This window comes from Ambystoma mexicanum, chromosome 12 (genome assembly GCF_040938575.1).
Source record: "Ambystoma mexicanum isolate Mex_15411 chromosome 12, UKY_AmexF1_1, whole genome shotgun sequence".
Taxonomy (NCBI): Eukaryota; Metazoa; Chordata; class Amphibia; order Caudata; family Ambystomatidae; genus Ambystoma; species Ambystoma mexicanum.
In genome coordinates this window covers 1,117,651,640-1,117,678,772 of record NC_090936.1, presented here as the reverse complement: position 1 = coordinate 1,117,678,772, position 27,133 = coordinate 1,117,651,640, and positions in this window count along the sequence as shown.

Sequence of the window (27,133 nt, the reverse complement as noted above, 5' to 3'; positions counted from 1 at the left end):
GCTTTGTTTAGTTCACGTTTTATCCATGTGAATTCTTCTTCACATTCTGTGTCCCATGCAAACGTTTTCTTCTTCAATAACTCACGGAGGGGAACAGTGTGCATAGCAAAATTACGCATGAATTTCGAATAATACTCTGCCATACCTATGAAGGTACGTACTTCCTCCTTAGACTTGGGCCTTGGCATATTCTCTATCGCATCCAAAAGTTGTTTCTTGGGTCTTACTCCTTCAGCCGATATGGTATGTCCCAAATATTCAATTGTATCACAATTTATCTTGCATTTTTCCTTACTCAGAGTCATGCCAACTTCACACAGTTTCTTGCACACATGTTGTAATTTCTCATCATGTGTCTTCTGGTCAACAGCATGTATCAATATATCATCCTGGAAGCATATAATGCCATGTTCTCCTTCAAATAGTTTGTGCATAATTTTCTGAAAGACAGATGCAGCTGATATAAGCCCAAAAGGTAGTCTCTTGTACTGATATAGGCCGTCAGGTGTAATAAATGCCGTCATGCATCTAGATTCTTTGTGTAAATTCACTTGATGGTAGGCTGAGGTCAAATCAAGGGTCGAGAATCGTTTCGATGGACCAATTGTAGAAACTATTTCCTGAATGTTCGGAAGTGGGTGCCTGTCTGGAATTACACATTTATTCAATTCTCGCATGTCAACACATATTCTTAATTTCCCAGATTTCTTCCTTAAGACAACCAACGGGGACACCCATTCGCTGGCATCAATGGCTTCTATGATACCTTGCTCAACTAAATTCTTTATCTCCGTCTTTACTTCTTCTCTCATAGAAAGAGGAACATTGCGCATTTTCTGTGCTACTGGAACACATCTTGGTTTCATTTTGATTTTGTGCGAATACCCACGTAAGCATCCAATCTCATTCTTGAAAACTTTCTTCATCACTTCTTCTATTTCATCATGTGTTAAATGTTTCCTTGCTATATCACTCTCAATAGTCATCACTGATTCATCAGCACTTGCATCCAACTTCACTTTAAGTTTGCTTTGATGGGTCCAGCTTAACAAAGGAATTTTTCCAGTTTTTGTAATGTAAACCTTCCCATTGGCTTTTCTGTTTTTAAACTTGAGTGTGCCCCAAAACCATCCAATGATATCTATTTTTATCCCACCGTATGCTCTGGGTCGAATATCGGGTTCATGCAAATATTCCTTGTGGTATAAGTGTGTATTTTGCACCGGAATCAACCATCATTTGCATATCTACACCATCTATGCACACTGTGGCTTTGGGACTCTCCATTTCTTCTTCATGTTCCTCATCCAATATAACAAACACACACTCATCGTCATCAGCATCACTGTAATTATCACTGCCAATCCAGTTCATAGAGGTATTCGATGCCTTGCAACACTTGGCATAGTGTCCTTTGCCCTTGCATTTACCACATATGATTTTTAAAGCTGGACATTCTGGATTATCAGCCCAATGGTCAGTACCGTCACATCTAAAACATTTACCATCATTCTTTCTCCTTGTGTTAACTTTTTGTCTCCGTGGGCTTCTCCTTTTCTCATATACTCTGGGTCCGCCTCTACCTCTTCTGTTTTCATTCCATGATGACCTGCGATATCTCTCCGGTTTGTCTTTACCACTGTTTACTTCCATCACATGGGCTATAGATTCGTTGCTTTTATTTGCGTTCATATTACTAATGTTCTTTGGGATTTCTTGTTTAATTTCCACAGACTGCATTCTGCTTTCTAGTTTTTGAACACATTTTTCTGTATGTTCTACTTCTTTGGCTATTCTGAGAACTATGTCAAGGGGTGGATCATCTTCAGCCCATAATTTTTCCCTCACTTTGCTGCTTCTGCACTCTAACATGAATTGATCTCGTAGTCTCTCATCCAATTGTGCATTGAACTTGCACGTTCTGGCCAATTTCCTTAAATTGGTTATATACTGTTCAACACTTTCACCCTCTTCTTGAACCTTCTTTCCGAATTTGTACCGTTCTAGGATAGTGCTTATCTTCTTTTCATAATGTTTGCCCATTTTCTTTACTGAACATTCATAGTCATTCAAACCAGCACTTTCTTCAGGTGACAGGTCTGGCAAATCTTCAAATTTTTCTTGTCCAGCCGGCCCTAAGCAGTGTAACAAAAGAGATTTTCTCTTTTCTATACTACAATTCTGGCCGCACACTACTCCTGCATAGTGTTCGAATGCTTTGATCCATCTTTTCCAGGGTATCGAGGGTTCCCCTACATCTGTTAAGAAAAATATGGGAGGTGGAACACCACCGAATGCCATGATGAAACTTCCTTGTTTATTTTTTTTTTTATTTTAGACTTCAGATTGTACACAGTGATGACTGTGCGTTATTGTAATGTCCTTGGAATCCTGCTTGCATCTACAATTAAATGTTGCTCTTCTTGACATGCACTGAGTGTTGTGTTAATTTCTCTTGCCACTTTACAACAGGTAATGTGTTGAAATGTAGTATCTTGCCCCTCTATACCGTGTTATACGGTACTTGCCTCGCACAGCTAAGAGTAAAATGATTGGTTGCACATGAAACATTTACACTTACTTGGCTCGGCAGCAGTGCAATTGTGGCCGCTGCTACGTTCGTGGGAACGGAGCGGCCGACAGTCTGTAGTGGGCCACTACCACGCTCGGGGAGCAGAGCGGAGCGGCCCGGTTCCTCCGGTTGTAAGAAGTCATTCGTGATCCCTGCGGATTGAAAGACTTTGTATGGGAACACTAAGTTCAGAACTTTTGTATATAGTTAGAATAGTTGTGTCATCAATTAATGTGAGAAGGGGAGATGTGTAGTATTATCAGTACTTCATCCCGGCGTGAAGGCTCGTGATGAAGCAAGACGAGAAGTTCCCCAGTGAAGTACGTCACAATACGAGACGACGTATTGAGCTGAGCGAGGACAACATTCAAATACAAACGATTGCTCGGCAGCTGGTGGAGCCTGACAACTTACATTCAGCGTTCCCCATATATATATATACATATATAGTTATTTGTGTGCACTTAATAAAATACATAAATCCACCTACTTGTTACGCGCCAGAGAATTATTCCAAGAGAATTATTTAAAATTCTCAAAGAATTAGAATCCCCCTCCCCTGTCCTTGACGTGTGTACCAAAGACAACACTTGGCGCAACAATATACAAAACGCACTTTTCAACAAAATAACCACACTGCAATCCAAAATTAACGCCAAACAAAACTCCCTCCAGCCCAGATCATTAAGGAATGAGCTCATGACCTTGCACCGTATATCACCACGTTTATCAATGCCTCCTTTCAATCGGGAGTGGTCCCCAACAAATTGAAGGATGCATGGGTCATCCCCCTCCTAAAAAAAACCACCTTAGATCCAGAGATCCCAACCAACTACAGGCCCATCACGACGGTCCAATTTCTGCTAAAAATCTTAGATAGAGCAGCGTATCTTCCGATACAAAACTACCTGGAAACAAACAATCTACTAGGCACGAGACAATCCGGCTTCAGACCTAAGCACGGTACTGAGACAGCCCTCCTAGATCTCAAAACCCAAATTGAGGACTTTAAAGACAAAGGCAAACTAGCCCTGCTATTACTATTAGACTTATAAGCAGCCTTCGATTTGGATAACCACCAAATCCTCTGTCACAACCTGAAAACGGCCGCCCATTTCTCTGACAAGGCCACTAACTGGATTCAATCCTTCTTGGATAACAGACAGATGAGGGTATTCTCACCCACCGCCACCGCCAACCCCGCACCAGTCCCTTGCGGAGTCCCCCAAGGATCTTGTGTATCCCCTACCCTCTACAATGTTTCACTAAACCCTTGTTTGATGTGCTTGACTATCTGGGTGTCACCTACACTAACTATGCCGATGACACCCAGATACTCATCCCCATCACGGGCGATTACACGGTAGATTCGAAAGCCTTAAATGATATATACCTCGTCATCCAAACTTGGATGGCACAACATGAGCTCTGTCTCAATAATGACAAGACAGAACTCCTCATCCTAGGCACACAGCAAAGACTTAACAAGCTGAACCCATTGTTGAGCTCCTTTAACATCGATAAAATCCCATAAAAGTCTCCAAAGATACCAAAACGCTCGGAATCTACCTCGATTCCATGCTCTCCCTCCACAGACAAACGAATGCAGTTGCGGCCGCCGTGCTTACACCTGCGAGCTGATCACAGCATGCCGCCCTTTTCTGTCCACTCATAACTGCACAATCCTTGCTAGAACTCTGGTCATGTCCGAATTGGACTACTGTAATGCACTGTACCAAGGCACCAGTCAATGCAACCTAGACAAACTCCAGGTCATACAAAATAACGCCATTAGAGCAGCCCTAAATATCCCTAGATCGGCCCACATCTCGGAAACGAGGAAGAACCTTTGTTGGCTATCAGTCACCCAAAGGATCTCTCTAAAATCACTTGCCTTAACCTACAAATGCATGAACAACCTGGCCCCCATCTACCTCTCCTCACGGTTCACGCATTATACACCATCTCGATCTCTAAGATCCACCATCAACCAGAACCTAATGATCCCTAAATACAAGCTCCAAACAGCCGTTGGTTCCAGCTTCCCTGTTCTTGCAGCCAAATTATGGAACTCTGTCCCCCTTACTATCAGAAACCTTCCTTCTCTGAATCTCTTCAAATACAAAGCCAAACGTTGGCTAGTCACATCTGAGGGCCAAGCTGCACTGTGAATACTCAAACAGAGAGAGGGTATATATTCAATGATACACTTGAGAAGCTGGCATTTAGGCCAGTGTTTTGACTGTAAAAATCTTCAGAGAAGAGCGTAAATATGTAACAAACGTACTTTTAATACAAAAAAGTAAAACATGAAGAGTACAATAGTGAGTCCAAATGGTACTCTATGCTTGTTATAGGAATCCCTATATACCACTTTCCAAAGTAGCTCAAAAGTAAGGGTCGCTAATTGCAAGTTTTCAAAAAGAAAGAAAGGACATCTTCAAAACTATTTTCAATGACTAGTGTTTACAACATTCACACTAGAACATTTTTGGGTGATTCATCAAAGTCCATTTAGACAATTCCAAACAGCACCATTGAGTTTAATCAGTTCCCAACGCGTTTCGGATTACTACAGTATCCATCCTCAGGGCTATGGTTGTTATTCGTTCCAACTCTTTAGGGTTTACCACAATATACAATCACTGAGTGTTTGAAATTTAAAAACAGCTAAATCACTTATAATATTGGGAGGACCACCAACCTCGTAGCTCATCAACAATAGTTTTCAGGTAGTAAGATCAGGTTCACCGGACCGCAGTGCTTCACTGAGTCCAGCTACAGATTTATGTCACACTTGAGAATACCTGGTGCCCTATGGGGAGGAAAGGATGGGGTGTAAGAATTAAATTTAGAAAAACCTCACTGTCAATTAGCATCAGTCCCCTATGGCCTCTAAATCAGTCCAATGTGCATATAGCACACCATTATAACCTCAAATATCCCATACGCGTTAGAGAACCTCAAGGCGCTCCAAAAATCAGAGTGCGCATATCTAGCATTACTGCCTATTTTAAAAGGAAAATAGACCGGCAGATGTTTATAGCTGTATGCAGTTAGCTGAGGTCACTTAAAAGAAGACCATGTCACTTTGTGTTACTATAAAAATAATGTAACAGGTATAATCAGTATTGCATACGGTACTCAGAGCTGCTAATTTTTACAGTCAAAACATTGGCCTAAATGCCAGCTTCTCAATTGTATCATTGAAATATACCCTCTCTCTGTTTGAGAGTAATGTCCGTAGATTATTTGTGAAATACTTACTTCGTAAAAAACGTACTAGGTAACAGTCTATACTTCCCTGTGTATCCCATCCTTGGGAGTGCCGCGTAGAGAGACTCTTGAGCGATACTTGGGAGATCTTCCCACTTGGAGTGCATATGGGGCTACCGGGTGGAAACACACGGTTTCGTTTTTCTAGTCTCTAATTAACCCCGAATGGCCTTGTGGCATTCGCCCCTTTGCACCTGAAGCTTATCTGAATAAAGCATTAGTATCGATACTCTTCTAGATATCTTTGATAAAATCCCTTATGCGTTAGTGCCTCCCGCCCCCCACCATTTGCCATTGTGTTTTGTCCCATGGTACCTCATTCCCAATCTTTCTCCTCCTCTTTCTAACATGTCTGGGATTATAGTATCTTCTGGCCTTCTCAGAGACAAGGGAACGTGGTGAACAATATCCCAAAACAATTTCTGAGCTAGGGGTTTCCTCCTGAAAGGAGTTTGTGAAACGCAGTGTATTACCTAAGGGCATCCCTACTCCAATCTCTGGGGACTCTCAATCCAGGTGATCTTCCCTTGTAGATCCAACCCCGGGGTTAGGATCTGGCAGTCTTGCCTTTCTATTGGTTACCTGGGAGGGGGTTCTCAGAAGGCTAAATGTGAAAATGCCCCCAGATTTCTCACAAGAAGAAGAACCGTTTTTATATGATAAAATTAAATATTTTGTATTTTATTTCCTGGCGTTAATAAGTCATTTTAGGGTAACAAACAGAATTTCAATGTGTCGCTAAAAAAGTGGTAAATGCAGATTTATTGAGAGCCTTCTCAATAACCCCTTCATCTAGAACAACCTCCTCTGTTCTTCGCTATCCAACATCCCTTATATTATCACCATGTTTTACAAAATCATACAACAATTAAAGACTGTCCACTGTCCTCCCCTATTAACAACATCTTTTCTTTTTCAACCAACAAAAAATTTACTATCAAAAGTATCCCTGTTGAGCAAGTTAAACAACACCCCAGTGTAGCTGCAACTAAGCACATGTATGTAGCAGATCAAATCCCACCATTCTGCAATTATCCTATTCTCCAAAATCTGTCAAGGATAAATGTAAATGATTAATTAAATAAACCTTTTCTGACAGTGTTCCAGGGTGGAATCCGTGTTGCAAGAATTTTCATTTAAACAAAAAAATGGTGGACCCCCAAATTAAATTAAGTTGTAGCTTCCACTGATTGAATTTGGCAGCCATCTTGCATCCTCAGCGCAAATTCTGTAACACCTTTCCAACTGAAATTAAATAGACTCCTGTGGCCTGCTTCGACACTGGGTTAGGCCAGGGCACGTGACGGAGCTATAAAAATACAAAAATGGGCAAATTAGGTTGAGGGTTCTGACATCCCAAATCTGTGGAATGGAAAAGCTATTATGGGTAAACAAGAGGAAATGTCCTTCTGCATCTATGGACTACAGGGTATTTGGCCCCGGTGGTGGGGCTACCAACATATCTGCATTGCTCCTCAAAACGACACAGAGAGCCTTAGACCTGGCTGCCATTGCGAGCTTCATGGGGGTACCAGTTCACTAACACTGGTAACCAGCATATAATTTTCCATGTTCAGGGGGAACCACATGTTGGGCACATTTTCTTGGGAATGACAGAAGGCAATTATAGCAGGCTATGGGTAAAACAATGCAATGGCTTTGAGCAGTATATTTGAGCACAACAATACAAAAGTGAAAATGTGGTGTACTCTATTACAACTACTGAAGTGATTTAAACAATAATTTTCATATTTTTATTTAGGAGAATCGTGATGTATTGGAAAATGAGATATGTGTGCACATTAAACACAAACAAAATATGTCAGCAACACATTACTTTCATTTCTAAATTAAAACCACAACTTTGGCCCTCATTAGGACCCTGGCCTGGCGCTAAGTGTTTAACGGCGCCGTAAAAGGCTGTGGCGCCGTTAAACACTTAGCACCTAATTACGAGGTCCCTTTGCGGGACCCGACCTTAACGGCTGGTCTACACCAGCCGTTAAAGTAGGGACCCGCAAAGGGACCTTGATGGCAATTATGGTACCGCAATCTGCGGTACCGTAATTGCCGCCTTCCCCATTCCCATTGAGCCCTATGGGGCAAAAATGGGAATGGGGAAGGGCCATGGCGACATGGAGAATTACCGCCCCGCCAACCTCGGAATGGGGTGGTAATTCCCCATTCCACCATTGCGGACTCCGGCATCGACCATGGTGCTAATAGCACCATGGTTTAGCGCCGGAGACCTAATGAGGGCCTTTATATTTTGCTTAACTTTAAGTAGATTAAATACATTTCTATTCATGCTGGATACATATCGGAGATTCTGCAATTTAAAAGAAATTCATCAGGGTTGTACATCTCTGTAGCATTTCTTCGGAAGTTGACTTTTTATGTTGGTACAATATGGTTAAGTTAGCATTGAACATTGTTGAGGAAGATCCCATTCATGTGTAATCACTCCCCAATGAGCATAGAATTTGTCACATTCTGATTGACTGTGCTAGCTGAAAGGGGTAGCACTGGAGTAATACTTTGACAGAAATAATTATCGGTAGCCAGGGCCATCCTAAGAAAGAACTTTTGAGGCCTGGCCATGGCACTCTTTGGGGCCCCCCTCCACCAAACCAAAGAAATGAATGATTCAAAATAAGCATGTTTACTCCCTTTAAGTCCCTTTACCCTCTTCATTCTTGCTCTAATCAGAATGATAAACAAGTAACATTTGAAGGCCAACATTAGAGGTTACTTCTGTTCTAGTATAGATAGAGGAGACTTTTTATCAATGACATCCAGGAAGGTATGCAGCCTGTAGTATTAATTCAGGACCGTATGTAAAAGGTACATGTAACCCAGAAGAGAGAACTCACATTATCTGCTTTACATAATGCAAAAGAGCTCAAGCATTGATAGAGGAGACCAATTGGAAGGAAGGAAAAAAACGACACATACTATAGCATGGTTAGTGGATAAAGATTAGAAGCTACCAGGATGTTGTCTGTAGACAAACTGAGATTAGAAGTGGGACATAGTTTTCAACTATTGTCATTAGAGATCGAAGGAACATATGCCTGTAGTGTGCAATTTATCAATGCTCACTGGTATAAGAAACACTGTAGCCAGTGAAACCATGAGTGAGTCTTATACTGAAAAGGAAATCACTCTGCAGGGCTCACCGTTTTGAAAGTTTTAGGGACTGATAATTTTGAGAGGTTAGGCAATGGAAGATTAAATGAGAAGCCCAGGATCACACATTGGTTAAGGGGTGAAGCTGTGATGTGCGCCAACTCTTTAATTTCTGCATTTCAGCACTTTCTTTTCCAGTTCTTACCATGTACTAAAATAATCAAATTTTATAAAACTGACTTGGATAGTAGACAAATCACATTACAAAACATGACCATTTTTGAAAACGAAATATTATAGAAGGGTGTTTCGCAAAATTAAAATGATTCTAGCTTCATTCTCTCCATCATCAAGGGAAGTTTATAGGTACCAGCATACCAATTGATGTGATTTAACAATCTGAGGTTGCCATTTATATTTTAAAGCATGAAATACTTCCAAAACTGTGATTTGTGAAATTATGATTTATAAATGTGTAAAAAATCTTTGACTTTTACAAAAAAACAAATCGTTTTTTATGTCAAATGAGCAGACCTTAAAATATGCTTGCCCGAGGCCTGAAACATCTGGCCCACTCTCTTCTGTCTACCACTCCTTCCACTCAAATGGCCTCCATAAGAAAAAGATCAATTAATGGCCAGTGGTCGAAGTGGGCAGGAGCTGTTGAGAACCGTGTTCCTCTACTTTTTTTTTAAAAAAAAATGAAATTTACTGTTCCTATACTTTTATTTTAAAAAGAAACCATTCCAGAATGGAAGTGTAGGAAAAAGTTGAAGCTTGCACTGCAGTGCACTAAACGTTCTCTTAAAAGGCAGGCGCATTTGTTTGAGGGGGTTATATTGCGCGTGGGATGGAGCTTCGTGATGGGGCTTTGTGGAGTGTGGGGTGCAGTCCAGCAGGCAACATAGTTCCACTATTTCTTTTCATACACTTCGAGCACTAGTAATGGGCTAAACAATGCCACCAGCGCACGAGAAGGCAAACATCGCAGAAGACAACACAGTAATGTAAGAGATATTAGATGATTTGACTAGGATCACTGTATCGTCTGCTGACAAAGCCAGGATAGAAGCATGAATGCTTTGGTTCCAAAGTCTTGAATTTGGATACGTATTTACCACTTGGTCTAAAGGTTTATACTCATCATTGGAGGTTTTTGCCTAGGTTTTACAACATCCCATCTGACCAAACCAATTTCTAGACCTTCATGTTACATATGACATGTTAGTTTTTAATGCAACTCCTATCTGGTGCAGGTACATCGCTGATAATAGCACCTGTTGTGTTGCAAAACCAAATATATATATAGGCAGGTTTATAAACTTCAAACATAAGAAAGTCTAGTCTAATATTGCATATTAACTTCTGAACCATTGTGGCACTCAATTTATCAATATGCATTTCAACTTTGGTTATTGCACATGATCAGCATAATTCCCTCAGGAAGGAAAGAATGATACAGGAGTTGTGCCATAAGGAACGCACATACTATGTATACCATAGTGAACACAGAAAGCATTACATAATGAATTGATCAAGTCAGAATGTACTTGTCAAAACAGAGTGGCAATAGGTTTAGAGCCTCAGCAGCAAGCCATAAAATATCCTGACATGTGCTATTTAAGTCTGGTGAACAATGGAATCTTACTTCTTTAGATCGGGCAGCTTATGGGGTCCCCTTCCAAGGTGGGGGCCCTGGGCAAGTGTCCCTTTTGCCCTTCCATAAAAACGTCTCTGTCGGTAGCAATTTTATTTGAGGATGAAATGGGGCTGGACTTTATGGCCTTACAGTTTTGCAACTCTCACAGAACTTCCCTTCACTGTAAGCGTGTTAAACATGGATGGGTGTAAGTGCTCCAGGGCTATCATCTTTGATCAATAAAGGGACCTATGTACCCCAGTGACAATTATGTACTTCCCTTAAAAATGCTGGGCTGTGTACCGCTAACATTGAACTTTCTTTTGGGAAAGGCTCGGGTATAGTCTGTTTACAATTTCGAAGGAACTGTGGAACTGTAGAAAGTAGTCTATGCAGTGGTCTGTATTTGACATGCATTTGCTATTAAAGCATCTAAAAAGATAGTATCATTTTGAATTTGGTTTGTTTGATTTTATACAAATATTGCAAGACACGGAATACGTGCAGTGAGTTGACTTTTGCCTGAAGAACATATCAAAATTACAGTTTGAGTAACAAGATTTGCAAACACGTTTCACACTTCTCAAGCATCATTGGGGAAATTATGTAAATAGAAGTAGAGGCAAATACATAAAGATAAGGCACAAGATCTAGCAAAAAATCAAATAACAACTAAACAAAGGAAATAAAGAAAGATAAATGTGGGTAGTAATCACAATTGCACCAAGAAAAACCATCACACTATTATCTAAAACATCTGCATCAACTGTGTGATTGACACCTAGATTAGTATTTCTTTTCCAGTCTAACATTGGTTTCATACACATTAACTTCAAACTAGAAATGTCAAACAAATGTGCAAGTGATAAGACAGTTTTGGACCAGACTTCGTACTTCCAATTCCCACACCTTTATATGTAAGTAAATACAATTCTAGTGAAATAAGTATGTGTTAAGCCAGTGCTCTGAAACCTTCGGATCGCCAGATGTTTTGGACTACAATTCTCATGATCGCTCAGCATTGAATATGCTGTCTTGGGGTGTGTTAGGGAGAATTCTCCAGAATGGCTAATTTTCTTTACCTACTGAGTCCCTCAGCAGCTTTGCTGGATTTCCAGGATTACTTTTTTTCACCTGTTAAGAGTGTAAGCCTTTTATCCCACTCTTACATGTGTTTTGCTGTGTGTGTTTCACATATTTGTGTGTTCATAGACTGTGGAGCCTCACCTACTCCACAGGCATCATCTTTATAGTGTGTGTTACACAGCACCTTCAGTGCAGTGACACAAGGTTGTCTTTTAGACTTTCCAACTCAGACTCCATTTTCTGGGACTGAGTACTGTCTCCCAGAAACAGGTAAAGTTGCCATTAACTTGATTTAGTCTCTTTAAACCACACACCCAGTAGACCCCATCTTACTTAGAGTATTGGTTAATACTTACCCCTTTTTGTTTGTTTCTCTTGGAGCACTGTTTCGCTCCCTTTTCATCAAAACTTGGCTGGTGGCAGTGGTAACTACCCTATTTTTCATACCGGGTTTATCTTAAATAACCATGGTATTGTTTTAGGCTATCTTGGTAGCCTCGAACGTAAACCCGCTAGACCATATATGTTTTTATACGATTCCGGCTGGGTTTAGTCGCCATTTCTTTTGGAAAATGTCTTTCTTGTGTTTTTCTCTGCACGCCAAACCAGGTTTGATCCCTTTGTTCGCTGTTCTTTTTGCGTGCTTCTACATAGAAGCCCTCCTTAAGGCGCCTGAAAGTCTGGGTGGGCAGGATGTGAGGGAGGGGTTTTAGGACCCCTACCATGGGTTCCCTTGGTCACTCAAGTCGCACTCCTTTACTGTGTAGAACAGGCTTGTACCAAAGATGAATTTGTACTGTCACTTGTAGTCTTAATTGTGTTTGGTGTTCCCAAAGGGTACTGCATATAATTCTGCCTGACAGGGTGATGGGAGTAGCAGTCCAAATCATATTTAGAGCCAAAGGTTGCAGAACCCTGTGTTAAGCAGTCATGCTGATACCAGCTACACCTAGTGGAACACTTGTTCATGGATCTTATTGGTTGGTAATGTGTACAACTAGTTAGTCAAGCTCACTGTCAGATAAAAACAAACATGTGTGTCGGGAATTGCAGACCATTAATATTGTTAGATGAAGTGTTACTTCCCTTAGGTTTCCCTGGTTTCAGGTCGAAACCATCTCATTGCTAGTCCTAAATATAGGTCTGTGGACCAGCAAGCTCTCAGTGATTCCATTTACAAATAAGGCTGTCTTCGAAACCAGACTGCAAAAAATGAGAGAAGAATGGCAGAGTTGCAGTCTCCATTATAAATAATGTTAACTCTATTATTTCACATGCAGATGGATTAGTGCGGTAAAGGGCTGAGAATTATTTGCAGATTACTAATGTCATGGATTTCTACAAATACTTAGAAGTTTTCGATCTGTATGGAATTGTCACTTTAGCCAAGCAACCAAATAAGAAAGAAAAATGGGTGGGATGCAGACTTCATTTAGAAAGAATGTGAATTGTGTTTGCTCACATAAACAAATTCACTCAAGCAAGAAACAAAATTAACAAAAACCAGGATGCTCAACTGGTTTGCAAATAACTTGTGTGGTAGATTTATGCAATTCCCATAGTGTGTGTAAAAGCCATTATTGGGCTGTTTTCATTCTTTACATGTCTATTTTGAAGATGGCTGATGTGTTTGACTAATGTCTGCTGGAATCACCATACTTGAATGGTGGTAGGTGAATTGAGAACCACTTTGTATGGCAGTAACATCACTGCATATTTCTTAATTGACCAAATCAAACAATGTGATAGGTGCTTGCACAAAGAAATTCTTTTATTGATAACATTATTGATAACTCAAGTTGATGATTGTGAAATTATGTACCAGTATAAGAAGACGTCAGACCATTGGTATACAAAGTGAGTTTGTGTGTGCGTTAATGACCAGTTAGATCGGATGTAGATCATGAACTATACTTAGATGTTGGAATATAGGTAAGACACACACTAACTCTTTAAAATACTGAGGTATAAAATGCAAGTAGTCTTATGAAAATGCTGTGGTTTATGTAAACAGTAAAACATAGGTTGTTAAAGCAAAATGTATACATTTTGATCCATAAGGGCAAAAAATATGGACATGACAAAGCTTAGTTAAAAATGTACTATGATAGTATCTGCTGCTAATGTTCGATGGAACCAAATTAGTCAAATGAGTTCATGAAATTCAGTGGGATGGACACTCATTCAAAAATATAAGGATAGGATCATACCCAGTTTCACTGTTAAAGAAATAGATTTAGTTTAGGATCTTTGTTTAAACTTTGTTTAACATGTTGTATTAGAAAAATAGCCTGACCTCTGTCTGTCCCATTCTTACTACTCAGTCTCCTCCTCATGTGGTATTTCTACTTATCTCAGTTCCAAATAAATAAATACCATTCGTGTATTGTGGGTTTGTGTGGCATGGCAATTGGTAGTTATGGGATACCTGCCATTTCTGTGACAGCTGATAAGGACCTTGATGTTAGCAGCTAATATGAAATCTTTTGTTCTTGTCAAGGGCAAATGTGTAAATTTAACATGTAGTCCATTTGTAATACACATTGGGTTGCATATTGATCAATGTTACTAAGAGCTACAACAAGAGCCTTCTATAAAAAGGCCTGGTAGAAAATGAGGCCCATGTCCTTTTGTGCTTCCCCAAACATGAGAAGTCAAGGACAATATACATTGAATGTTATCCTTGATAATATACATTGAATATAAGCCAAAGCTGCTGCTCAAAGCAATGTCTGGGCCACGCCTGAACTTAACGCCCTCCAAATACTCAAACGTCAGGCTGATACTAAGTGCAAACACAACCCTTCAGTTCCTAAGAAAGCCAACTTCTTTCAGGCTGTAAAACTGTACAAAATGGCTATCTTCCAAGAAAAATAATCCACCTACGACACGAGAATTGAGAAAGCTAAATCTAGTACCAGGGAGCTCTTCACTATCATGCGCAAACTGAATTCGCCCCTGCCTCTCAATATACAAAATGCCCTACTTCACAAAATTGACACACTTCACAAAAAGATTACTTGCAAAATAAACTCCTTGAAAACAACTGATCCTGTGGTACCTCCCACTAAAGCCTAATCTCCCAGACAAAGCTTGCCTTCGTTTAGCCTCAAACCTGTCACAGCTCTTGAGGCAGCCCAGATTATCAAAAGTCTCAAATCCTCCCATTGCCAGGGAGACATATGCGCTGCATCGGTCATCAAGGAGAGTGTTGAACCACTTTCACCTTTCATTGCCACCTTGATCAATGCCTCCTTCGATTTGTGCTCAGAACCATCCAGCCTGAAAGATGCTTATGTCCTTCCCCTACTAAAAAAAACAACACTGTACCCGGTCATCCCTACAAACTACTGCCCCATCACCACAGTCCAGTTCCTCTTAAGAATTTTGGACCAGGCTGCTTAGATCCAGATCCAGAACTATCTGGAAGCAAATAACCTTTTGGGCCTGCACCAATCTGCTTTCCGCCCGGGTCATGGCAATAAAACTGCCTTGCTGGACCTAAAGAACCAATTAGACATAATCAAAGATGCAGGCAACTCAGTTCAACTCTTGCTAGACCTGCCTGCTGCCTTTGATTTGGTGGACCACCCTATACTGTGCCAACACCTGGCTTTGGCCGTCCACTTCTCCCCTGAAGCTTTTGGGTGGATATCCTCATTTCTATCAGGAGGGACTATGAGAGTCTTCTCATCCAGCGCAGTCCCCCCCCCCAGCTGTAGCTACCTGTGGTGTCCTGCAAGGTTCCTATGTGTCCTCCACCCTATACAAAATATTTACAAAGCCCCTTTTCAACCTGCTTGATGATAAAGGTATCTTGCATACAAACTACGCAGATGACACACAGATCCTTCTTCCCTTGAGGGGGAACTACACCAGAAACTTGACTAATCAAAACTCAGTCTTCCACATTGTCCAGGGCTGGATGGCTTACCTCAATCTCTGACTGAAATTCTCAGTCTCAGTTTGTAAGCTTAACTAATCCTATAAATCCTTCACCATATACGGCATCACCATCCAAGTCTCCAGCAATGTCACAACATTAGGCCTCCACCTCAACGCTACCCTCTCCCCATCTAGGCAGGTCAATGCCATTGCCTTGTCTGCTGCACACACCTCTGTAAACAATGCCTACAGACCCTTCCTAACCACAGAAAGCTGCGTTACCATTGCGAGAGTTAACATAGGCTCTAGACTTGAGTATTGCAATGCCCTATTCACTGGAACATCCTCATGGCACATAAAACAATGTTCAAATCATACAAAATAGGGCCGTCAGGGCAGCCCTCAAAAACCCCAAAAGGGAAAAAATGTCAGCAGCAAGAAGGAGAGTACACTGGCGACTAATCCATGAGCGCATAATCTTTAAATCCTTAGCAATCACGCACAAATTCCTCACCAACTCAGCACTAAAGTATCTCTCCCAGAAATTTGCAAAATCACAGTACTCTAGACCTACCCGCTCCATCTGCTCTCACCAGATCTGTATCCCAAACTTCAAATGACAAAGATCGGGAGGGTTGAGTTTCCCTGTCATTGCCGCCAAGAACTGGAACTCTTTACCCCCGGCTTTGAGACCTGAGTAATCATGTTGGCTATTCTGGAAACAGTTCAAGATCCTTCTCTTTTCTGCTAATCTCTCTTTTGTATGAACACCACAAGCCTATTGATATGTAATTATATCTGCAATATTTCCTGTAACCAGTTCCTTGATGCTTCTGGGCCTAATGCGCTTAACAAATGCAAAAATAAATAAATAAATACATATTTTTCCAGGCAGATCAATGGCTTCACAAAGCTCAAAGAGGATGAAGCGATCCAAACCCTGCTAGGATACAACCCATAAGCAGAAGAAAAATAAGTAGAATATCTGAAAAACTTGATATAGCGTATATAGCAAGGCAGCAAGCTTTGTTAAGACGTGTATCCACATACGCCGTGCCAATAAATCATTATTGGATATAATGAAATTGAATTGAAATGAGAAACAAAAAGAGTGGGTGGGTAGGGAAGTGCTCGACAACAATAAACTGAGAGAGCACAGCGATTGAGGAGCCCCTTAAATGTGAGTATATATACGTGGATTGATTTAAATGAAGACACAAATACACATGCACAAACACCCTCCAACAATCAGGCATTCCCTGGGCACCTACCTTCATGCTACTTAAATGTATACATGTGTTACTGGTCCCTGGAAGAAAAAGATAATTCCAACTCCTGGTCCTTCTGTCTTACAATACCTAAATGTTCCTGTAATCATATGATTTGAAGGCTCCTGGTCCTTCTGTCTTACAATACCTAAATGTTCCTGTAATCATATGATTTGAAGGCTCCTGGTCCTTCTGTCTTACAATACCTAAATGTTCCTGTAATCATATGATTTGAAGGCTCCAGGTCCTTCTGTTTTACAATACCTAAATGTTCCTGTAATCATATGATTTGAAGTCTCCTGGTCCTTCTGTCTTACAATACCTAAATGTTCCTGTAATCATATGATTTGAAGGCTCCTGGTTCTTCTGTCTTACAATACCTAAATGTTCCTGTAATCATATGATTTGAAGGCTCCTGGTCCTTCTGTCTTACAATACCTAAATGTTTCTGTAATCATATGATTTGAAGGCTCCTGGTCCTTCTGTCTTACAATACCTAAATGTTCCTGTAATCATATGATTTGAAGGCTCCTGGTCCTTCTGTCTTACAATACCTAAATGTTCCTGTAATCATATGATTTGAAGGCTCCTGGTCCTTCTGTCTTACAATACCTAAATGTTCCTGTAATCATATGATTTGAAGGCTCCTGATCCTTCTGTTTTACAATACCTAAATGTTCCTGTACTCATATGATTTGAAGGCTCCTGGTCTTTCTGTCTTACAATACCTAAATGTAAGGCTCCTGGTCCTTCTGTCTTACAATACCTAAATGTTCCTGTAATCATATGATTTGAAGGCTCCTGGTCCTTCTGTCTTACAATACCTAAATGTTCCTGTAATCATATGATTTGAAGGCTCCTGGTCCGTTTGTCTTACAATACCTAAATGTTCCTGTAATCATATCATTTGAAGGCTCCTGGTCCTTCTGTCTTACAATACCTAAATGTTCCTGTAATCATATGATTTGAAGGCTCCTGGTCCTTCTGTTTTACAATACCTAAATGTTCCTGTAATCATATGATTTGAAGGCTCCTGGTCCTTCTGTCTTACAATACCTAAATGTTCCTGTACTCATATTATTTGAATGAGTGTTTCTCTCACATTATGGGTCCATGTCACATATCATCTTGAGCTGTTAGTTTGACAATACAACACATTCAGTGTTTAATGGTGGGGCCCCTCTTGTGTCAGTACATGTGTGATTTGAAATCCCTCCGTTTTCTCATTTAGATAATTATTTAGCTTGCTATTTGTTTATGAAGGATACAATCAGAAACAGGGTCGGTATGATTGTTAGTAACTCTGCATATAAGTCGTGTTCATGTCAGTATTTTCCTCACCAAGAATGGTTGAGAAGGTTTAGAACGGAGGGTCAAAGTATATCATACTTTATTCAATGGGGATTTCAGGCCATCCCTGGTCACCAATAAAAGGTCTTTAGATGAGTGCACTGTCATGGTTCCGCCGGCAATGGAGTGGGCTTAATAAACTGGTTCAGTATGAGGGGCCCACCCATTGGAAGTGTCCAGGATTCCTTACTTACCAACTACGATCATTAAAGATATTCCAACAGATGTGTTCAAACCACAAATCTTGTCACTGAAATGTTTTGCTGAACGTATATTCTTTCAGGTGGAAGAACAGTGTAGCTTCCTGCTATAGGCAGATAAACAACCTGCTGCTAGTAAGTGTTTGGTGTTATTTGATTCAAGGCAATGCTTCCCATTATACAATGTACATTTATAATGACTTTACATTGAAATATCATGTAATTTAATGTTAAACATAACAAGAAGAAATGTTTAACTCAAAAAACAAAATTAACATATGCATAGGAGGTTCTGAGTATTGCGGCCATGTAAGAGGGAACATGCAGACTTATACAACTTGTATTGTAGTATTATGAAAGGAAATGATGGACAAAACATTAATTGCAAATCACACAAGATGATAAGTATATTTTTGAACAGAACACTGTTTTACTTGATTGGTATTATAAATACAGTCAAGCTAAATAGTACATTTCTGTTATATGCTACATAGCATATCTCAAGTAGATGTTATGTACTGTGAACCTTAGCTGTGAACATTGGTACAACAATGCAGGGGGGCAGCTTTGTTGAAAACAGGCCCCATTATCCATCACCATGATCAAGGCATTAATAAGGCTAATGGCCCAACTTTGTGTACTTAGGACAAAGACCTGTGCATAAAACACACTAAAAAACCATTAATTTTAAAAACAGGATTTCCATGGTCCTATTTTGAAAGCTTATTATGAGAGACACTCTGATAACAGATTGATGAATGCACTGTCAGTCAGTAGCGGCAACTTCAAATAAGCAGATGGCCACAAAACCCCTGACCTTCCATCTCACAGACTGTTATGGACCCATGAAGAATGTATGTCTGTCCGATTACAGTAGCAAAACAAAAGAGGTGATGGCTAGAAGGTTAAGCATTAATCTTAACCTCTGGCATTGCTCTGGGCAACCCTCCAAACCATTGTTTATGCCTGCCAAGCCATTACAAAAGGGGAAAGACCATGTGCAAATCTGGTTTGGTCCCACCCCAAGAGGGGCAGTCCAGCCCAAACTGCTAGGTCGCATCCCTTCTGCACGAGACCACAAGCATCCCCAAACATGTTTCAGTCTTGTTGGACCTCATCAGTGAGGAATAGCTTGGGTCTCTAGGCCCAGCAGACACACAACCCATGTGTGGGCATACCCATCCCACTCGGGAGACTTCAGCTAAACAAAAGAGGTGATGGCTGGAAGGTTTAGAATTAATCTTGACCGCTGGCATTGCTATGGGCAACCCTCCAGACCATCGTTCTTGACCTGCCAAGCCATTACAAAAGGGGAAAGACCATATGTAAATCAGGCTTGGTCCAACCCCAAAAGAGGCAGTCCATCCCAAACTGCTAGGTCGCATCCCTTCTGCACGAGACCACAAGCATCCCCAAACATGTTTCGGCCTCGTTGAGCCTCATCAGTGAGGAGTAGCTTGGATCTCTAGGCCCAGCATGCTCAGGACCCACGTCTGGGCAAACCTGTCCCACTCGGGGTGACTTTAGCCAAAGGTGATGGCTGGAAGGTTTAGAATCAATCCTTAGCCCGTGCCTAATCTGAAACCTGGGCGGTCACGTTGAAACCCTGCATTCAGCTTCACAGAACGGGCTCTTGCTGCCAGATGCTGACATGTCTGTAATCTCAGACTGCACAGGGAGTGCCAAAAGGGTCTCGAAAGCATGCCACACCCCCTCCACAATGTGGGTACTTTGCCCTAAGTGCCTTTTTCCCATAATGCAACCCCCTGTGCTAAAAGCGCATGAAATGAATACAAAAATACGTTTTGTCCGCTCAACGTCATCCATTCTTCGGGTACATCACAAGGGGGCCCTGGACCACAACACGCAGTGCCCCTTCCGTGAGACTGACAGCGTATTTAGCCGAAAGTATATACTCGAGGTGACAAATCAGCGTTTTAAGTGCTGTGGCTTTAAAGTGGCGCTGGCTTGGTCGGGGCTGTTGCACTGAACCACTGGAGCCAAAAACGTGTCCTTTCTTCCAGAAAAATGCCCATGGCCGCAACATCTGCTTCGGTCCTCTTTTAGGACAACCCTTTTCCTGACACAGGAGTTACAGCTGTGAACAAGTGGTAGGGACGTGTGCCTCTTTTCCACGAAACACTGCAGCAGGTGATTTTCCAGATCTGCTGCCCGCAAAGCACCACACAGAGGATTGCACTCAGTTAGATAAGGGAGGCCATTTCATCCCACTGTGCGCTCTGTTTGTGCTCTGCTAAATGAGCACCCTCTGCCCCCCTGGAAGTTATCAACCCCCAGCCTGCTTCTTGTGCTGTAATGCTGGGGTGCCACATTTGAATGCATGGCTTCTGGGACGGGGGAAAGTGCCTGCGTAATGCTTTGGTTTTCACTGCATCCTAAATGGCAAATGGCAGTGTTTGTTTTAAGTGCGGTTGACTGGCGCTTCAGCGATTGTACCCCTCCTCCCCCGCACACACACACACTTTCCCAACAGATAATTAAAAAGGTGCCTGCACGGTCTTCCTAAAGTTGCTAAACCATTCCCTGGATCCGTGGACCAGGAAACTGTCTGTCGCCATCGCCGCGGAAAAAGCAAACAGGTTACTGTAAGGATTAAGCACTCGCCTTGCAGATCTGAATCGAAGATAACTACATTATATCAGGGATTAGTTCAGTTGACATAAAAGCGGCGCATGGAATTGACATTTTATTGGCAGGGGCCTGGATTAGGGTGAAACACTACCCACCTTGCCAGCTCCCTAATTATGAGGCTTCATCGTTTCTTAATACAGCTCAAGATAAGGGTGCCATTAAGCCATTCCCGCCCTGCTCCCTCCTTCGCCCATCCAAACCCCAACACAAAAAAATAAAAAAATAATGTCTTCCTTGGTTACACTTTTTTGCTAACAGCTCCAGGCTGGCTGCAGAGAAAGTGACTGCAAGTTATTTGAGAATAGAAGGGGTTTTGGGTGAATGGATCTGAAGTGGTCGAAGCTCTTAGAATGGAATGTGGAGATCTCGGTGGCATGCGGTCCTGTTATATAAACACATTATGAACTGTACCATTGCATGCACGGGGCTGGCGCCACAATTGCATTAGGTGAAATGTTAGACAAAAAGAAGTCGGAAAGTGCACTGCGGTGGGGTTTTCTATCGGCATGTTCCGCGCGCCACGAGACATTAGAAAGCTTCAAAACCAAGGTGCCAGAGACACATGAAGACAGTGCCAAGGGGGGTCCTTCCTCCGAGAGTGCATGGGGGCAGGGGAGGCGGCCCTGTCAATCATTTTCAGGTCCCTGGGTCTCCGTAGGAGTGCATTATTCCTTCGAATAATTTGTTCACATGCTTTCACTCGGCTGGATGCATTGGAATGCGGTCGCTTGAGAGTAAATAGGTATTGCCATCCAAACGTTTCGAAAGATAGCCTTCATATTTCTGCCAATTGAGCCAGTGTACCTACCCTGTGTATTTTTTAAGACATGTCCGAAATTCAATGGCGACACTGGCAATGATGTGGCTATTTATGGGTTAATACACACTATCCCTACTATTTTTGTTATCGAATGTTTGAATGGCCTCCTTATTTCATAATGCATCTTACGTTTTGGTTTCAACTCTTTTCTAAATATAGGGGGCAGCCCTGATGCTAAAGGGGGAACTGGCTCATTGACTGTAGAGCAAAGTAGATCTTTTGCACCTGTCTATAACCTATGTTTAGATTTCAAAAGAGCATTTGAGAAACAAGTGCCAGGGAAGCCCCCGCTGTGCGCATAGTTCTCCTCTCAAAATGGCGTCTGGGCAAGTCTCCACGATGAGCGCCTCGCCGCTGTCTGTGAATTAAGTGATTACACCGTTCGCAGGGGGCTGTACGGTCTGGTAACGGCCCACCATTTTAGAGTAATGACCTGGGTGAAGTGAGGATGTTACTGAAGAGTGGCAGGCCCTTAACCAGACGATGGATGCTGCCCAGTGTTGTGTCGTAACCACACACAATGCAATATAAAACACGGACACTGGTGTCAGGCTTCCACTTTCTTTATTCACGAACTACAGACTAACTTGTCCCTCCCCTTCCGCTGCTTCCCCTTTCCCACGTCAGTCACTCCCTCTTAAAGTGGCTGCGCTCTTTACTCTGTAACACCTCCCCGTTGCTTATCAGGGAGGTTTGTGCCTACATTTGTTCAATGAGGCCGGGTGGTCTCCTTATGGACCGCTGCGGGTGGCTGGGTGACTCACGAGTCTCTCCTTCTAGTGTTTTTGGTGGAGGGTCCTCAGTCCTTTCTAGTTGGGGTGCTTCTTCTTCTTCCATCATGTGGGGATTCTCATCAGAGTCCTCTTGGAACAGTTTGCGGAAGAATGAGGCATTTCGAGTGATTTCCCTGCCTTCTCCGATGGCCATGACCATTGGCATTTTGACGTCAGTGACGAGAAGTGGCTCAGGGCCATATCTCGCATCTGTCTTTCTATGCTGCTTCTGCCTGACAAGTACCACCTCGCTGACAGGAAGTTGATGTTCTTTTGCCTTTCTTTTCCGATCTGTCCATTCTTTGGCTTTCCTCCGTTTATTGGAATTGCGTTTCTTGATCTCTGCATCTTCTGCTGGGGTGCAGTCTTCTAGCTGTGGCAGCCGACTCCTCGGGTTGTACTTTATCATAAGCTCTGTTGGTGTCCATCCAGCTGTTTCATGCAGTGTGTTTCTATAACTTCACAGCATTTTCGAGAGGGCTTGGGGCATTGGCATTAGGCCTGCAGCTGCCTGTTGGCGTGTCTTTTTAATGGTGGCCTTAAACTGCTCTACCATGCTGTTGGCTTGTGGCCATAGGGCGTGATTATTTGATGGTGAACCCCACGGTGTGCCGCAAACTTTCAGAAGTCCTGGCCCTGGAACGTCGGGCAGTTTTCTGTTTTTACGGTGTTGGGTACATCCCACTCACTAGACAGTTAATCATTTACTCCCACTACTTGGTGGAACGCCATGGACTGGACATGCTTTACCAGGGGTAAGCGTGAGTATTCATCGATGGCCACTAGTAAATGGCCTCCTTCTTCCTACGGTATGTAGAAGTCCATTGCTACCCTTTGCCAGGGTCCTTCTGGTAAAGGTACTGTTTGTAGCGGGCATGTCGGGCTGTTTGCTGCTGTTACTTGGCATGGTGTACAGTGCCTTGGAGTATCTTCTACTATCGTGTCCATGTATGGAAACCACACCTGGTTGCGCAGTATTCTTTTTGTGTTGGCGACCCCTCTATGGCCTTCGTGTGCGATGACTACCAGGACTTTCCTCATGCTCTTGGGGGCCACTAGGTGATTTCCTCGCAGGAGTGTCCCTTGGTCTGTTGTGGCGAGTTCCTTTTGCACCTTTGCCATTCTCTGAAGGTCCCTCCTGTCCACCTCCACGGTCACAAAATGTTCCGTCGCCAGGTGTCGCCACCTGTTGGTACTGGTCAGTCGGCTTGCTGCTTGTATGGTGGGGTCTGTCTTGCTTCTGTCGGCAAAGAGGTTACTTTTGATGGCGGGGGTAGAGCATTGAGGGATAGATACGCAATGTTGCCTCTGCTTCATGTTCCATGACATTCTCTGACGGCACTGACGGGTGTCATCATAAGTAGTTGGCTGTATTAGCCTCATCCACAGGTTTATGAACAATGGTATAGTCAAACTCTTGGAGTCTGATGCCCCATTGTTCAATGCGCGGTGGCATCTTGGTCTTGGGATTTCCGAACAGGGAGAAGAGAGCTTGATGATCTGTGATGAGGACGAATGTCTGTCCTATGATAAAGTGGTGGAATTTCTCACATGCCCAGACTGCCGCCAGGCTTTCACACTCCGCCTGGGAGTACGCTTTTTCGATGCCGGAGAGGTCCCTGCTGGCATATGCAACCACCTTTGTGCTGATTTTGTCATTAGGGTCTGTCTGGGCGAGGATGGCCCCTAGACCTATGGGGTGGCATCCAAAGTGATTTCGGTGTCCCAGTTGGGGTTGAAATATGCCAGCTGCCGGTTGCTGCGTAGTTCCTTCTTGATTCTGTAGAAAGCATCTTGACAGTGTCTGTCCCATTCGAAGAGAAGGTCCTTCTTGAGGAGTTGCCTGAGTGGGTTGGTAAGTGTTGCATAGTGTGGCAAGTAGCGGGCACAGTATCCTGCCATTCCTAAGAAGGAACACAGCTCTACTACGTCATTCAGGGCTTCTAGATTCACAACGGCGCTGATCTTGTTGGGGTCAGCTCTGATCACCTGGTCGGAGAATATGTGGCCAAAGAAGCATAGGCTACATTTATTGATGGTGCATTTTGGTCCATTGAGGGTGAAGCCGGCTTTGTGTAGGGTGTTGCACACCTGCCTTAAGGCGTCATCGTGTTGTTCATGGTTGATGCCAAATACTAAAATATAATCGCTATAGTTGAAGGCATTTGTGACAGGTGCAATCAGTCTGCATATTGTCTCCTGAAATATCTCGGAAGCAGACAATATGCCAAAATTGAGCCGCTTGTAACTTAATAGTCCTTCATGTGTTGTGAATGTAGTTATGGGTCTTGAGGCCGGGTCAATGACCAGCTGGTGATAACCTTGGTTCAGGTCTAGCTTGGAGAACCGGGTGACCTGGTTCAGTCTTACCAGCATGTCCTCAATATTTGGTCCTGGGTGTCTCTCCCTCTGGATTGCGGTGTTGGGAATCTGCATGTCGACACAGAGACATAGGCGTCTGTCAGATTTTGGGACCACTACTAGTGGGGACACCCGCGGGGTGGGCCCGTCAACTCTCTCTATGATGTCATTTTCGAGGAGGAGGCGAAATATGTGTGTCCCTTGGGCTTGTAAGTGAAACCCAATTCTCAGAGGTTGTTGTGGTACTATCACGGTTTTAAAGATACAGAACACTCCAGACCAGAACTCTTTCTACTGGCCAGATACGCAGAACACAATAAAAACGCTTTTAAGTTTATTACATTCAGATTCTATTTTTGAGAAGGCAGCCAACCCGTCTCACACCCCCCTTGACGTACACCCCGTATCGTAATAAACCATGAACCAGGTCGGTGTGTAATAATGAAATACTTCTTTATCTTTAATTTAAAGTTCTAGTGGGTTTGTGTCATGGGACCACGTGGTGTATGTGGTACATGGGCTGTTGCATCACTGCGCTTTCCGATCCCTCTGTGTTGCCCGATGCCTCCTCGAGCTCCCTTCTCACCTTGCTGGACACGCGTTGCTTTCACATTCCTCCATGTCCCCACAGGCGAACTCCCTTGCTGACACTAACCGTCATGCCGCGATGTACCCTTGTGGCCTGATGTCCTCTCTGTCAAGCAGCCACAGCCGACCTTCTCCTCTGTCGGCAGCACCCACTGTAGCTTCTTTCTGGCTGCTTCCTTCAGCTGCCTATCACAACTTTCTTGCCGGCGTCCTCTTCCAGCCTCCTGGTGTGACTTCCTTATCGGTAGCCTCTTTCAGCCTTCCAGCATCCTCACGTGGTTCTCCTCACCGCTGACTGCACCCCACGCCGTGAATTGGGCCCAGTGGGTCGTGGCGCCTCATCGCCAGTTGTTGCGTCGTAACCACACACAATGCAATATGAAACACGCACACCAGTGTCATGCTCCCACTTTCTTTATTCACTAGCTACAGACTAACTTGTCCCTCCCCTTCCCCTGCTTCCCCTTTCCCACGTCAGTCACTCCATCTTAAAGCGGCTGCACTCTTTACTCAGTAACACCCAGAAGGGTAGTGTAGCCATTATCACTATTGCATGTGCTTTTACGTAGAAAAAAAACAGAGCAAATTGTGTGGAAGCTGCACTTTTGGCACAGTTCTAATCAGCTGCAGATTGAAGACAAAGGATACCGTGGGTAAAATGGCAGATGGCCCTAGATGGGCGGGCTATGGAGGCGGAGCCTGGAAAGAGGGCCTGGGGGGGGTTGCACAATGATGAACTTGGGGACAAATGCAAACAATTTTAAATGTGTTTTTTGTTTTCTGTGTTGGGGGGTCTGTCTCTACCTCGAGGCAGCTGGGATTCCTCGTCAGGTTTTGCTGTCAATGGTGATAATATTGAATGATCAAGCCTTAAGCGTATATTGGAAATGATAGGGTTCAAGGCAATAGGCAATAGCATAAACAATGTGAATGGACATTACAGGAGGTGATATCACTGGATCATTCCTACAGCATGCAGAACCATTTTGTACATTTCCCTGGTGTTCTTACCCCACACACTTGAAATGTCATTGAACATCGCAGATCTAAAGGAGTTCACTTTTTAATCTCAAAACATTCTGCTTGTTACTTTTTTTTGTGGGTGCTGGTTGTGGCACTTGAAAGACCCCTTAACTCCAACCCACCACCTCCGTATCTCCTCTAGCTCCACATGGCCTTACTACAGGGCACTGAATGGAAATTGAGAGGACGTAAGGGCAGGATAGTGAGGGAGAATAGTAGAGAAGGAGCAGGTAACACGAATGCCAATAGGACAGGAGAGTGGAGAATGCAGGAGGGCAGAAGCATGAAGGAGAGATTGAGAGTGAGTGAAGGCAGGAGATAAAGTAATTGAGCAGAGCCAGGTGAGGTAAAAGGGTAAATGGGTACAGAGAATGAACGAGGGCAGGAGAATGGGGCAATAGTTAATGAGGCACAAGAGTGAGGGGACATGCAGGGTAAAGTGGATTAAAGGGAAGGGAAATATAGAGGAGGGGGTTCAGGAGTGTGAGGGGAATGGGGAATAATGGAGGTC